Source organism: Protopterus annectens, chromosome 8.part1 (assembly GCF_019279795.1).
Source record: "Protopterus annectens isolate FY-2018-M chromosome 8.part1, PAN1.0, whole genome shotgun sequence".
NCBI classification, from domain to species: domain Eukaryota; kingdom Metazoa; phylum Chordata; order Ceratodontiformes; family Protopteridae; genus Protopterus; species Protopterus annectens.
Genome location: NC_056742.1, coordinates 495413365 through 495428812, shown reverse-complemented (window position 1 = coordinate 495428812; position 15448 = coordinate 495413365). Strand labels below are relative to the sequence as shown.

The window sequence follows — 15448 nt, the reverse complement described above, 5'->3', positions numbered from 1 at the left end:
TGAATTGGGCGGCAGAGTGGTGCAGCGGTTAACGTTGTCACCTCACAGCGAGAGGTTCTCCGGTTCGATTCTCGGCTGGGGTGCCTTCTGTGTGGAGTTTGCATGTTCTCCCTGGGTTTGCGTGGGTTTCCTCCGGGTACTCCGGTTTCCTCCCACATTCCAAAGACATGCATCTGGAGCATTTCTCCCTGGGCCTCCGCTGAAAACAGGCTCTGTGGAACCCTAGTCGGACTTTCCCGGTCAACAAATGTTAAATAAATAAATAACTAAATGTGTCAGCAGTATCTTCTCCTTTAAGATGGACTCACATGCACTCTGCATCTATCTTTAATACAATGCACTCTCCAGCACGGATGCAATGTTAAACCCATTTTGCAATTTCATGAGAGAAGTACAGAATTCAAACTTGCATTAGCCATTCCATTTGTTCATAAGTTGCTATGCCAGTGTGTGGGTTCATTCCTTCCTGTCTGTAAGTTGGAGTATGCATGCATATGAAATGCCCTAGTTAAGGATGGCGGGATAGTCGGTCACCTTACTTATTCAAACCCTGTACCTTGGTTACAGGAGACAAGAGCCTGAATCCCCTATACCAGCTACCAGACTGCTCAAGGAATTGTGAGTTTCAGTGGAGACATGTCTGAATCCTCTATACCAACTACCAGACTGTGCAATGAATTGCAAGTTTCATTGCATTTTTCAAGAAATTGTGAGTTTCAGTGCATTTTCAAGGAGCTGGTCGCGTGAGTTTCCTCCGGGTACTCCGGTTTCCTCCCACATCCCAAAGGCATACAGTAGGTGGATTGGACACTCTAAATTGGCCCTAGGTGTGTGTGTGTGCGTGTGTTTGCCTTCTGTGGAAGGTTGGGTCCTGGGCTGGCAACTCGACACTGTGAAACTCCACTGCCAATCATGAGCGGACAGGTGTTCCGCTGTGGCGACCCCTAACCGGGAAAAAGCCAAAAGAAGAAGTAGTAGTGCATGTTCAAGGAACTGAGTTTCAAAGGAAGCTAAGTTTACTGTTGCTCATGCTAGGCTAGTTTTCAATGTGCAGCTGTTTTGTTTAGAAAATGGCAGTCTGTGTTTGTACTGTAGAGTTTGAAAACCATGTTAGTAGTACAACAGCTAGCATGCTTGCCTTTGATGCAGAAGGCTGTGGGTTCTAATCCCACACCGCGTGGATAGATTGCTGATACTGGAGTGCAGTTTAAGGGGGATGAGTGTTCTATACTCCTTAGTGTCTCCTCCTTGGATGAGATGCCTACTAACTGTGAAAGTCTTGGTTTTCCACCCATTCCATACTACAACATTACCAGCTTACCAACTGTTTTTTTAAAGTAACATATGCAGTTAATTCTTCAAGGGCAGCAGACACTGAATTTGTTGATAAAACACTAAAATGTAGAGTTATTTACCAGTAGCAGCCTCTTCATTTGTTACAGAGCTCTTTAATATGGAATTATTCAGATGATTTGTACTTCTGCAGAGAGTGTGCATATTGACTGATATTGGTGGATTGTAATGACAGAAGTTTGTTAAACGTTTTGGGTTGAAATGTTCTGAAATGGGTAGTTTTGTCATTGCTGGTTAATACATTTTGTTTCATGCCTTACTGGAAAAATGTTCAAAACTACAAATCTAAATCACACTCTAACAAGTGGTGCTGTACTATACAAGGAATGTAATTCAATACAGTGAGGAAGGTGAATCAATGAACACGTGAATGCCTCACCCTAAATGTGTGCAAGGGGCCTATGGTTTGAAAACGGCCCAAAGGTAAACTTAATCCACCATTGGCCAGAAGCATTTTCTTTGAATGTGGCTTTCAGTGCAATTTCAATGAATGTGAGTTTCAAGGGCAAAGAAGTTTACTGTTTAGTTTCATTTTGAGATATTGTTTGTTTAGGAAGTGGCTATCAGTGGTTGTGCTACAAAATTTGAATAAAAGTTCTAAATTAAGTCCAAATATCAGTGATCATTGTAGAAGTGAAGAATAAAATAGTATGCACACTTACAAGTTTGAACAGTGTTTATGGTATCAGGAGAAATAGCCAAGTAATGGGACCCTGGAGTGGTTGCAGGGGAGGGGCTGCTGTGGGGAAACCCCGATCCATTACTCAGCCTAGGGCTCCATTTGTACATGATCTTGCTCTGGCAATGTTCAGACATGATCTTAGAAATAAGGAGACTTGGACTGACTTATTGATGAGCTTAAAAGTTATTAGTGCAAGCACAGTCAATAAGTGGGAGTCTTAAGCTTAGATTCAGCATTCACAAGATTAATTTTGGACCCATTTGAGATTTTATAGTAGCATCCTAGTAAGTTCTTGTTAGATATACCTGCAGTAGAGGAGCATATCAATTTAATATTTTGCAAGTTTCAAGCAGACAGTGAAATCCAAGAAAACGAAAACCACAAAGTGGGTGTTGAAAGTCATCATGTTATGCTCTTCCCCTGCAAATAGGCAGGACTCAGCCACCCAAAGCAATAAATGTCTGATCACAGCTACTCAGTTACACAGTTAACCTAAACACAGCCAGCACAAAAGTTAAGCAGTATACTAATTCTACTATTGCACATTCATGGAGAAAAATACACTCCCTGCAAGGGTGAAGGTTACCCCATAAATTGATATCTCCCTCTCCCATTCAAACAGTGGGGATTTGTGGTTGGGGAAACAAATCTGGGGAGATGAAGGTGGATGATTTATACATTTGACACTTGCCTGAAAACTCCTTATTTGTACTTGTACTAGAGAAATGGAGTGGCTGCAGATGTGAAATGAAAGGCATCCATAAGGCAGGACAAGAACGACAGAAACTCATTATTGTTTGATATGGCAGACTAATAACAGGAGAAGCTGAACCTATCTAGAGAGAAGTTGCAGGAAGCTGAACCTATCTAGACAGAAGTTGTAGGAAGCTGAACCAGAAGTTGTAGGAAGCTGAACCTATCTAGACAGAAGTTGCAGGAAGCTGAACCTATCTAGACAGAAGTTGTAGGAAGCTGAACCTTTCTAGACAGAAGTTGTAGGAAGCTGAACCTATCTAGACAGAAGTTGCAGGAAGCTGAACCTATCTAGACAGAAGTTGCAGGAAGCTGAACCTATCTAGACAGAAGTTGCAGGAAGCTGAACCTATCTAGACAGAAGTTGTAGGAAGCTGAACCTATCTAGACAGAAGTTGCAGGAAGCTGAACCTATCTAGACAGAAGTTGTAGGAAGCTGAACCTATCTAGACAGAAGTTGCAGGAAGCTGAACCTATCTAGACAGAAGTTGTAGGAAGCTGAGCCTATCTAGACAGAAGTTGCAGGAAGCTGAACCTATCTAGACAGAAGTTGTAGGAAGCTGAACCTATCTAGACAGAAGTTTTAGGAAGCTGAACCTATCTAGACAGAAGTTGCAGGAAGCTGAACCTATCTAGACAGAAGTTGTAGGAAGCTGAACCTATCTAGACAGAAGTTGTAGGAAGCTGAACCTATCTAGACAGAAGTTGTAGGAAGCTGAACCTATCTAGACGGAAGTTGTAGGAAGCTGAACCTATCTAGACAGAAGTTGCAGGAAGCTGAACCTATCTAGACGGAAGTTGCAGGAAGCTGAACCTATCTAGATGGAAGTTGTAGGAAGCTGAACCTATCTAGACAGAAGTTGTAGGAAGCTTAACCTATCTAGACAGAAGTTGTAGGAAGCTGAACCTATCTAGACAGAAGTTGTAGGTCTGTTGATCTTATCAAGCATGTGGGGAGTGGAGCGAAATGGTGTTAGTTGCCTAATAGTGGTAGACAGTAGCCCTGACCACACAGTGTTGTTGTCAGTAAGGGGTTAGTGGATGTGTTCTATGGCAGGGGAAGGTGGATCTCAGTCATGGAATGAACACACCAAGTTCACATTTGACAGGTTAACAAAATGGGACAGTGCTTATGATAATGTGGAAGTTGTTGAACCAGCAAAAAGTGGGAAGACAATAAATATGAGAGGTAAGCCCCTTGTTATAGTGTAGTCTTGAGAGTGAGAATTACCATAGCAGTGCAGACAAGTGTCATGGTAATTTTATTTATTTGGTGTGTTCCTAGAGCCATTTTAAAGTATAACATGAGCACAGAGCAAAATGAAGAAGGTAAATAACAGAGTAGCAAAAACATCAAGATTCATACCCTTTAACACAGTAGCAAGTTCCATGCAATTAATGCATATGTACATATTTTTATACATGTTCAAGTTCAAAGTGCAAGACTCATTGTCAGGCAGTAGTCATTTAGCATCTGTAAGACTTTTCTAAGTTCAAACTTCTCGCACTTCTCCACAGTGCACTGCACCTCTCATTTACCACATCTGCCACATGCACCAAGAAGTGATCATAGTCTCTTTGTGGTTTAATTGTAGTCTGTTTTAGCTTTATTCTGCTGATTGTTTATTTCCTGGCCAGAGCCTTTTTGGTGTTATTCCAGTTAGGTTAGGTGGTGCTTGTTAGCCTGCCTTGCATCATGTCTGATAGCTGTTGCTTTTTTGGCAGACTTATTTCTTCAGCAGTTGTTAAATTTAGTAGCCCTGTGCCTCCCATTGGTTTCCTTTGATGTTAATGGTCCCTGTGGATTACTGACCATTTTTTCTCCCCCTAAGAGAAGGACATGGCTTCTGAATTTGGGAAGTGCCAGAAATGTGGACACAAAAATCCCAACATGACAAGCGCACCTTACATGTGGTTTGCCTTGAAGTGGGATGCCTAGATGTCCATAGTGACATTTGTAAGGGGTTTGGGTCAAGGATCCATAAAGAAGGGAGAAACAAATTTTCAACCCTCCCCTCCTTCCCCCAAGACAGAACTTGATGGCTCCTTTGCCTGCACCCAGTTGGCCCATTTATTTTGCAGCAATAGGAACTGGGAATCCCCAGGCGAAGCAAGAGCCTTATAGCCCATTTGCACCTGCCTGGGAGCCCAGTGGCTCATTTGCACCTACCTGGGAGCCTAATGACTCATTTGGACCTGCCTGGGAGCCCAATGGCTCATTTGCACCTGCCTGCAGAAATGTGGACACAAAAATCCCAACATGACAAACGCACCTTACATGTGGTTTGCCTTGAAGTGGGACACACAGATGTCCATAGTGACATTTGTAAGGGGTTTGGGTTGAGGATCCATAAAGAAGGGAGAAACACATTTTCAACCCTTCACTCCTCCCCCCAGGACAGAGCTTGATGGCTCCTTTGCCTGCATCCAGTTGGCCCATTTATTCTGCAGCAGTAGGAACTGGGACTCCCCAGGTAAAGCAAGAGCCTTATAGCCCATTTGCACCTGCCTGGTAGTCCAGTGGTTAGTTTGCACCTGCCTGGGAGCCCAGTGGCTCATTTGCACCTACCTGGGAGCCCAATGACTCATTTGGACCTGTCTGGGAGCCCAATGGCTCATTTGCACCTGCCCTGGAGCCTAATGGCTCATTTGCACCTGCCTGGGAGTCCAGTGCTCCATTTGCACATGCCCGGGAGCCTAATGGCCCATTTGCACCTGCATGGGAATTCTTCACAAGCTCCTCCACTTCATGGTTAGAGTCGGGTGGAATGATGCAGAGCTTGCTGCTCTTTCTCCCCTGTGGAACCCCCCCAAAGGGAAGTGTGCCTCTGGACACAGAATTCCCTGTAGCTTTATTGTGCGACTTACACATGACAGAGCAGGCTCACTTGGCTTGAACTCCACAGAGTGAGCACTTAGTACTCAAGTTAGGTATCACCCACGTGATGAGCCACATCCATTTCCTTCATCCCATGGTGGGTGAGCTGGCAACATCTGCAAACTGTCACCCACCCTGCCAAATCCTGAATACACCTGAGTTGCTGTTTGAGCATGTGTCACCTGCGTGGAGTCAGGGCTCCACAGAGCTGGCCAAGTAGAGAAACAAATTGATCCTTCAGGGCTTGCTGAACATTGACTATAACAGATCCCAAAGTTCAGAAGATGGAGAAGAGGAAGGTAGAGGAGAGTGGAGGTGGCTGAAGTTGCATTGAAGCCTTCTTTCTCTCTTCCAGAAGGGCCCCATGCCAAGGTTTTCCCTCCTTCTACCACACTAGTGCCTAGGATGGGTTCAGAATAACTCTCTTCATCTGGGGCTTATCAGCTGGAAGTTTCCCTAGTTCAAGACCCTCCATCCAAAAAAGACTTGTCAGTCTGTCCTCAGGATTGGAGATCTCCAGATAGCTTGGGTCAAGGCTGTTCCCCTCTTGGGTCAAGGCTGCTCCCCTCTTGGGTCAAGGCTGCTCCCCTCTTGAGTCAAGGCTGTTCCCCTCTTGGGTCAAGGCTGTTCCCCTCTTGGGTCAAGGCTGTTCCCCTCTTGGGTCAAGGCTGCTCCCCTCTTGGGTCAAGGCTGCTCCCCTCTTGGGTCAAGGCTGCTCCCCTCTTGGGTCAAGGCTGTTGTCTTTTTGTTATCTTCGTTCCTCCAGTTTGGACTTGGAGAAAATGGTGAGGGGGCTCTATTCAAGGGTGCGATTGTGACAGATGACCTCTCTTCTGTTTCCGTTTCCAGAGTGGCTAAAGAAGGTCCCAGTTCTGCTACCATTCATGCTGTCCCTGGTCCCTATCTCAGTGCTAGTTGATTTGGAGCCAGTAATTTACCTGCAGCTGTTTGCATCTCCTCTGATGCCAATTAATTCTTTGGCACCATCAACCTTTTCCATGCAGGTGGCCTTGATGCTAACATATTTGGTAAGAAAGTTCACTAGACTCCATGTTCCCAATGTCAACAGGCAGGATGTGAGGAGCAACGGTGCCCACAGGGGCATTCATGGCTTCAACTGTGTTGGCATTTGAGTCTGTATGACTGAAGCCATCCTGAGTCCCAAAATCCATTTTGGTGTCAAGGCCTGACGTGGCAGACATGGTACCATCCTGAGTTCCAGCATCCCAAGGCCTGACATGGCAAACATGATACCATCCCGACTCCCAGCATCCCTGTTGGTATCAAGGCTTGTTGTGCCAGACATGGTACCATTCTGAGTCCCAGCATCCCAAGGCCTGATGTGGCAGACAAGGATTCATCTTGAGTCCCAACTTCCCTCTTAGTATCAAGGTCTAATATGGCAGAAGTGGTACCAAGCTAGTTGGTGTGAACCCCTTCCATGTCACAGGTAATTTTGGCATGAGAATCTTCAAAGTTGGCCTCTGAGTGATTGGAGAAGGCTCAAAATCAACAATCCTTGTTGGCTGACCTCTTCCTCCTCTTGTCTGCATTGGCATTGGCTCCACCTCAGGAAGTCCAAATATGTGAGACTTTGGCCCTCTGCTCTTCTCCGTGAAGAGACAGAAAGCTGCTGCAAGGATAGGAAGGCACCATTTGTGTAGATTACTCTTCCTGTCACTCAGATTGGTTCATAGGTACGTACTAGGCTCTCTGCTCAAAAGCATTTATAAGTCTAGCCAGAATGATTTGGCTTTCGCCACCCCCTTAGATTAGTTCCCTGTGCCTCTGTCCAGCAGAGCCACTGAAGTGATCCCCGGGGTAAAGTTTCTGTTTCCCATCCGCTCGTCAAGGTTTCTCTTGAAGAGTGCTAGCGAGGAGCTCTGCTTAATGTAGATTGGAATCTTCTTCCAAAGCATGGGAAGTCTCTGGGACAGGAATCTATCCATCCAGCATGTCCTATTTATTGTTGTGGTGAGGTTTAGATGCCTAGAGCGTGTGGCTCAAGGGGATAAGGTTTACTTTAGGTGGAGCATGTCCATCAATTCTGGGTTGGACATGGCCTTGTATGTCAGGCAGAGATCACCTCTGAGCAGGTGGTATGCAACCGAGTACAGCTGGTGTTTCTTCAGTCAAGCTGCATAGGGTATCTGTTTGAGGCCAGTGATCCTCTTGTTGAGATACTTCTATGGTCTTTCCAGCTGTTGCAGGTGTCTTGTAAGGTACATCCCAAATGGGGCGTTGTACTCTATGATGGGTCTGATGAGTGATGAGTAGAGGGGCACGATAACCTCTTTCGATCTGGATGCAAACCCTTTTGTAATTAGGTGGGCCACATTGAGGGATTTTCTAACCACTTTGGCAATGTGATTATCAAAGGAGAGATTACTATCTACTTGGGTCCCCAGATCCCTTATTACATTTTCAATATTTAGGGGACTACCACCTTTGTGGTAGTTTGTGGGTACTTTTTTATTTCCAAAAGGAATAACTATGCACTTTTTGGCATTTAGCTTGAGGCCATAATTTTGACACCAGGTATCTGTCTCAGGGAGACCCTTTTGGAGGAAGTCTGTGTCAGCCAGTGAGTCAATTATAGCCCTAGTTTGCAGTCATCTGCAAACTTGGTCAGCCATAGTCCTCCTGTGCTTGTCTGTACCTCTGAGAAGTATATGCTGAACAGGAGGGGTCCTAGGACTGAGCCCTGGGGAATGCCACTTATAACCGGTTTAGAGTTAGACCTAGCTCCCGCAACTCTCACCATGTGGGTTCTGTCCATGAGCCAATTGGCAACCCATCTTGTGACATAGGGGTTTATGTTCAGGCTGGTGAGCTTGTCTATAATACTAGAATGGGGAATGGTGTTGAAGGCCTTTGCAAGGTCTAGGTAGGCTGTGTGTACCACCTTTCCCTCGTCTATAGCCTTGGTAACTGTCTCAAAGAAGTCCACCAGGTTTAGGAGGCATGATCTGCCCTTATCAAAGGCGAACTGGGTAGGGTCCAGTGTTTGGAAGTTCCCAATGTCTCTGTTAATGAGTTCCACGATGATGCGCTCCATAGCCTTGCAGACGAAGCTAGTCAGGCTTATAGGGCGATAGTTCCTGGGGTCTGTTGTGGCTCCACCTTTGTGGAGCAGAATAACCGTTGCTGTGCACCACTCTATGGGTACGTAGCTTGTGGAGAGGCTGAGTTTGAACAGTGTGTTTAGGTGAGGGGTTAGTTTGTCTTTGAGCTCGTGTAGAACGCAGCCTGGGACATAGTCCGGTCCCATTAATGCTGTGTTTTTGGCTTTGGAGAGAGCTATTTTAACCTGTCTGTGATTTCAGGGGCTCTACATTCTTCTGATATGGTTATGAGCCCTTTTGGGAGTGAGAGGGGGGTGAAGTTTGCACTGAACCTGTCTGCCAGGATGTTGGCTGGTTCAGTGTATTTTGTGCCATTCTGCACCAACTCCGAGCAGATCTGAGCATTGCCACTTAGATTCTTGACATAGCTAAAGAATGCCTTGTGGTTATCTTTGGAGTCCTTGGCAAGTTTTCTTTCAAAGCTCGCCTTGGACGATTTTATGAGGGATCGTAGTTTCTTGCTGATACTGATCCTCTCAGTCATCTCAGAGTGTCCCCAGGAAGATGGTGTACATAAAAGCATCTAGACCCCCCTATGAAATCACCCATCTTAGGTATTGACTCACACAAAAGAGAGAGAAAGTTCATAGTATCCTGTCTGGAAGGCACCATATTTAGGGAGCTTATTTATGCCTTAGAGAGGATCTTTGCCTTGGCTCCATCTCCTCTAAAGAAAAGATACTGTAGGAGGCATTCTGCTCTGCCATGCTTACCTCTTGAGTAGTCCCATCTGCTGAAAAGATGGATTCTGTTGTCATGCAGAGGACTTGGCAGAAATCTGCCATGGTAGTGCTATGGTAGTGCTTATGTCAAGGAGACCAGACAAGTTTTTCCAGCTTCTGAAAGCGTGTAAATGTTGTACTGAAACTGTCCTGGCTGATTTCATTGTGGTAGCTGATACCCTTAGGAAGGACCTTTGGAAGAGAGTCCAGTGGTTTAGCCCTTTGACAAGGAGTCTTGGCAATCAGACTGACTTTGGAAGTGCATTTATGCGTCCAGACACTTTTTCTGTTCATGTGCTTAATTACTAGATTCACATTTGGCATGACTTAATGGAGTGGACATTCGTCACTCTGAAAAAGATGGCACTTGGCGATCTACATAGGAAATTGAAGTCCCAGGAAGCATCTATGACAAATGTACCTAACCTCTCATGCTCAATGCAGGAGTGGCTTATGCCACAGGACAGGCATTGTTATACATCAACATATGTAGCTTTCTGTACAGCTTTAAGGCATCATTCCCTTACACCCCTGTGATGCTTCCACAGCTGAAGGAGAAACTACAGAAGAGCGAGTAGGAATGGAAGGTACTTTCAGCCATTGGCATAACGTTTTTCACTTTTCTGAGGACCTTTCTACATAACAGTGGCAGTCATGCATTTTTGGTTCATGAAAGACTCCTTCCCTTTGAGAAGCTTCTTGATAGAAAATAATAGTACCACACCCGCAGAGGCATCAAGAACGGGTGATACGCCAAAGGCAGAGATGTAATAGTACACCCGCAGAGGCGTCAAGAATGGGTGATACGCCAGAGGCAGAGATGTAATAGTACACCCGCAGAGGCGTCAAGAAAAGGTGATAGGCCAGAGGCAGAGATGTAATAGTACACCCGCAGAGGCGTCAAGAACGGGTGATACGCCAGAGGCAGAGATGTAATAGTACACCCCAGAGGTGTCAAGACCGAGTGATACGCCAGAGGCAGAGATGTAATAGTACACCCGCAGAGGCGTCAAGAACGGGTGATACGCCAGAGGCAGAGATGTAATAGTACACCCGCAGAGGCATCAAGAACGGGTGATACGCCAGAGGCAGAGATGTAATAGTACACCCGCAGAGGCGTCAAGAACGGGTGATACGCCAGAGGCAGAGATGGCCATACAACTGGGGGTTCCATAGCCCTCTGTCTGTGCAATCAGCCATGTAATCCCTGAGGACTTGCCAGACTGATGCGCTTTAGAAGCAGTTGAGTGTTGGATCTCCCTGCAGCATCTCATGTGGTAGGTCATCATGCAGGAAAAGTTGATGAAGGAGGTAGTATCCAGAGGTTACAGCATTCCCTTTGTATCCCGTCCTTGGCCATTATCTCCTTCCATTCCCAACATCCCGTCACATTAGATGGTGTTGGCCAAACTAAAGGCCCTGATTTGCTCTTTCTCATAAGTGATTTATGAAGCCCCATAGACCAAAGGGGTCCAGATACTGTTCTGAGTTCTTTTTAGTTCCCAGGCAAATAATGTAGCTTAAGCCAGTCTAGCATTTCAATGGCCAAAACATGTTCAAAGCAAAGACAAACTTCTTGATGGTCTCAGTGCAGCATGTTTACTGAATGTACTGTGACCATTCTGGTGTCCCTTAGGCTGATGGGAACCAACATTTTCTCATACCTGGATGACTAGCTGCTTGCTACCCTTATAAGAAAGTTGACTGTTCTGGTCAGCACTGAGTAGTCACAGATGAAGCCATCGCAAGCTCTAATCTTTATCAGATGCTGACGGTGTATACTTTCAGCTTAGGCATTCCTCCCCAAGACAAGATTATGTTCATGTAATTGAATGGTTGCAGTGTGCTGTCATCTATCTTAGTGACAGCAGCATTATGCTTCAAGGTTTTGTGGTTCATGGCTGCAACCATCTTTTTAGTTTTCATCGTAAGATACCTGTGGGACTGGTAGTAAAACCAGTAGGTATAGCAGAGTCAAAACAGAAACCACATTTTCCTTCTGGTTAGGATTTCCCTGGTGTGCTATAGGTATCTGGCTTCATCATTAAATTAAGATAACTCATCCTTCTACCTACTTAGCTGAATAAACTACTGGAAATTTCAGCAAGCTGTCTTTATTCTTCCCACAGGGAGGGTATCAGAGAGAGAGCGTCTCCTAAGTCTGCTAGCCAACGTGATTTTATCTGGACTAATACTTTATACTTTTTATATTAGTCTTACCTCCCTCTGGGACACAGGTGGAATACCAGACCTGATTCGAACTTCCTGGATTACCTCTGTTTTTTTAATCAATAGGATAAGTAGGGCGGACCAATTCCTCTCTCCTATTTTGGGAGATCTTGCGGCTGTGGGAAGGGGCCATGCTGAGTAGCAGTGCATGTCCTCAGTCAGACCAGCTGTCTTGTAGACAAGCTCAGCCAATGCTTGCTGATTGCACACTAGTGGTTTCTCAGTCAGGTCACGTTAAATGCCATATTTTATGGCTGGAGCAAGCACTTGTATGACATTTTTGTCTCAGTAACCAACTGCAAGTGCAAAAGTTTTTTTTTATCCTAGTCTGTTTTCTAGAGCAGGCTTTGCAGGACACTGTGGTTCAGCAGTGGCCTCCAAGTCTTCATTATACTTTATCCAGTTTCTCCTTTTTCTGAGATCTCTATAGAAAGCCAGAATGATTAAAATAAGAATCATCCTTTTAGCTCCATTCTAACACCAACAAGTTTGGTTCCATCTGCTGTGGCCTCATCTAGTGGAGATGCCAATCCATCTAAGACTGTACAAGGTCTCCTAATTCACCTTTCCAACTAAGTTCACCCGAATCTTCAGTCCCATGAGCTAACCATATGGTTACTGTATGTCCCTTGACAGCCAGGGACTCTGCTTACCCTCCCATAGTAGTCCATATACTTACTTTATTTATTTTCAGTTTGATTACCGGGGAAGTGCACTGGGCCTAAATGACCCATTTTCGGTGGAGGCCCAAGGAGTAAAGTTCCAAGATGCATTATACAATTTAGATACAACTGATAGTTAATATTAAAGATAATATTAATATTAAAGATAATATTATGTAGAATAGTTACTCATAAATGCATTCAGTATCATGCATCGTTAACAAATTCATTAAGCTTGTAGGTAGGGATCACACAGTTTCATTTGAGGAAAACAGATAGGGGTTAGGTGTGGAAACAGTTTACATACAAACCTTTTAAGAAAATGTAAATACAATTTACATACACACATCAACAGTGGAATGCTATTTACAATATTTTCAAGGTTGGACTGTATGAGGGTAGTTGTAGGAGTTGTGAGCTTAGAGAGAAGCTATAGAAATTGTTGAGAGCTTATATAGGCTCATAGGAAGATAACTGTGAGAGTTGTAGAGCTTGGGAACCAGAGCGAGAACCCCCTTGGATTAGGTTGGGTGAAGACAGGTACATTTCCATTTAGTGGACAGGTGCTGGGTTTTGAAGTTTTCTGAGTTTGGTATGGTTCTTAGTGTGGAGGGAAGGGAATTCCATGTTTTGCCTAGTGAGAAAGATAGGAGAAGTTGGCCAGCAGGACATTTAGGTTAATGGATAATAATTAAGTTCTGATTTTCAGATCTGAGAGCTCTGTTGGGTGTATAAGGGGGAAGGATGTTAGTTAGAGTGGGACATTTTTTTGGGTGAAATATGAGTCTATGTGCAGTAGTGAGTTGGAGATAGTCTAGGTAGCTTGGGAGTTCAAGCCAATTCAGGGATTGTAGGGTTAGGCAGTGATGGGTGGTATTTTTAGATTTAGAGGCAAATTTAGAGATTCTGTTGTAGCAGTTTTCTGGTTTAGAGGTGATAGAGGAGGACAGGTTGGTTAGGAGAGGGGCTCCATATAATAAGGAAGGAAGAAGATAAGTCGAGGCCAGAGTTTGCCTGGTAGAGTTGGAGAGAAAGCGATTATTCCTATACAGCATACCTAGCTTTTGGTGGGTTTTCTTAATATTTTGTTGAATATGAATATCAAACTTGAGGTGTTCATCTACAGTAATGCCAAGTAGTTTGGCGGAGGGGACTACTTCTATAGGTGAGTTGATTTGACTATAGACTTTGAAGTTGTTTTATCGTAGGAGAGGGTCTTTGTGGGAGGGAATAGTAGAATCTTTGATTTATTTGCATTGAGAAAGAGGTGGTTTTGGTGCATCCAGTTTTCAGTTGTTGAGAAGGCAGTTTGGGTTTTAGTCAGCAGTTCAGAGAGGTTTGAGGCAGAGCAGACTAAGGTTGAATCGTCTGCATATTGAATGATTTTAGCATCAGGAATAGCAGTGTGAAAGTTATTGATGAAGATGTTAAAAAGCATTCGCCCAAGGATGGATCCCTGTGGCACGCCAGTTGGGGTAGGTAGGAAGGAAGAGATGGAGTTCTTTCATTTGACTGCCTGTGATCTGTCTGATAGATAGCTGGAGAACCAGGATAAAGCATTATGTGAGAGATTAAGGTTTGAGAGATGACAGAGAAGGTGCTTGTGGGAAACAGTATCAAAGGCTTTAGACAGATCGAGCAAAACAGTAGAAACTAAGTGGCCTGAATCTCGGGCTTGATTGACAGTTTCTAGGAAAGAGAGTAGAGCAATTATTGTGCTATGGCCTGGACGGAAGCCATGCTGGGTAGGAGTGAGAAGGTTGTTTTGGGTCAGGAAAGGCATAAGTTGGAGGTGGATGCATTTTTCTAGGATTTTGCAGATTGGTGAGAGCAAAGCAATGGGGCGAAAGTTTGAGATGCTGGTATTTTTGCCTCCTTTATGAAGAGGAAGAATATAAGCTGAGCGACAGAGTTTGGGGACGTATGATTCTTTTATGGTTTGGTTGATAATGATGCTGATTGGGAGTGCAATGCCATCAGCAGCAGATTTTAGGAAGGAAGAGGGAATATTGTCGGGAGCGTTAGAGCAAGGTTTAAGTTTGGACAAAAGTTTTTTTATAAAGTTAGTGGAGATGGGTTTGAGTTCAAACAGATGAGATGAGTTAGAAGGGGGGAGAGTGTAGAGCAGTTGAGTTATTATTGGGAAATGTCTTGGTGAGGGTAGTAATAGTGTCTATGAAAAATGAGTTAAATTCAGAGCCTAGTTCAAGATCAGATTTACTTGGGTCAGGACAGGGATTATTCTTGGAGCCTGGATTGAGGAGTGAGTTTAATGAGTTCCAGAATTTTTGGGGTTTTTTATTGTTGTTAGACTGAAGTTTGATATAGTAGGATTTTTTGTCTTTGGTGATTAGTCGTTTGCATGGTTGCGGAGCTGTTTATACTGGAACAAGGTATTGTCCAGTATATTGTTTTGCTAAAGCTTCCATAGTTTGTCTCTGTGGTGCATAATCTGTTTTGTCTCTGGATAGCCAAGGAGCAGTTTTAGTTTTTATCCTTTTGTTTCTTAGTGGGGCTAGTGAGTTTAAAGTATCAAGGAAGACAGAGTTGAAGCATTCTATAGCCTTGTCAAAAGGAAGGATGTTTAGAATTTGCCAGTTCATTTGTTTGAAAGTATTTGAGAAAGCAGTTGGGTTGAAGCTACTGAGGTTACGAGTTTGAATGTACTGATGTTGGTGTGGGGAGGAACTAGTTGAGCGATGCATGAAGGCTGGGAGGTGGTCGCTAAAGGTATCAGGAATTGTGCCAGAATTGATTATTTTATTTGAATCTGAGACTAGGATCCAATCTGTAGTGGATCCGGGAGGGTTTATTTTGTTAGGTCGAGTGATGGAGAGGATTATTTGAGTGAATTTATAGAGGTTAATGGATAGGGAGGGAGAGGGGCAATTGATTTTATTCCAGTCAATATTCGCATCACCAAGGATATAAGTTTCATAGTTAATTTCAGTAGAGGCCCATAGGAGAATATTTTTGAGTGTAGAGATATTGTTACCAGGTGAGATATATAGGGCAAAGATGCAGATATTTTTATGTTTATTTAG

The 15448-nt window shown here is 44.2% G+C and overlaps 1 protein-coding gene across 4 annotated transcripts in view; it reads left to right on the top strand.

Annotated features, from left to right (window-relative positions):
- Positions 1–15448, top strand: part of TANGO6 (transport and golgi organization 6 homolog) — a 1856125-nt gene that overhangs the window by 180918 nt on the left and 1659759 nt on the right. The window lies entirely within an intron of this gene.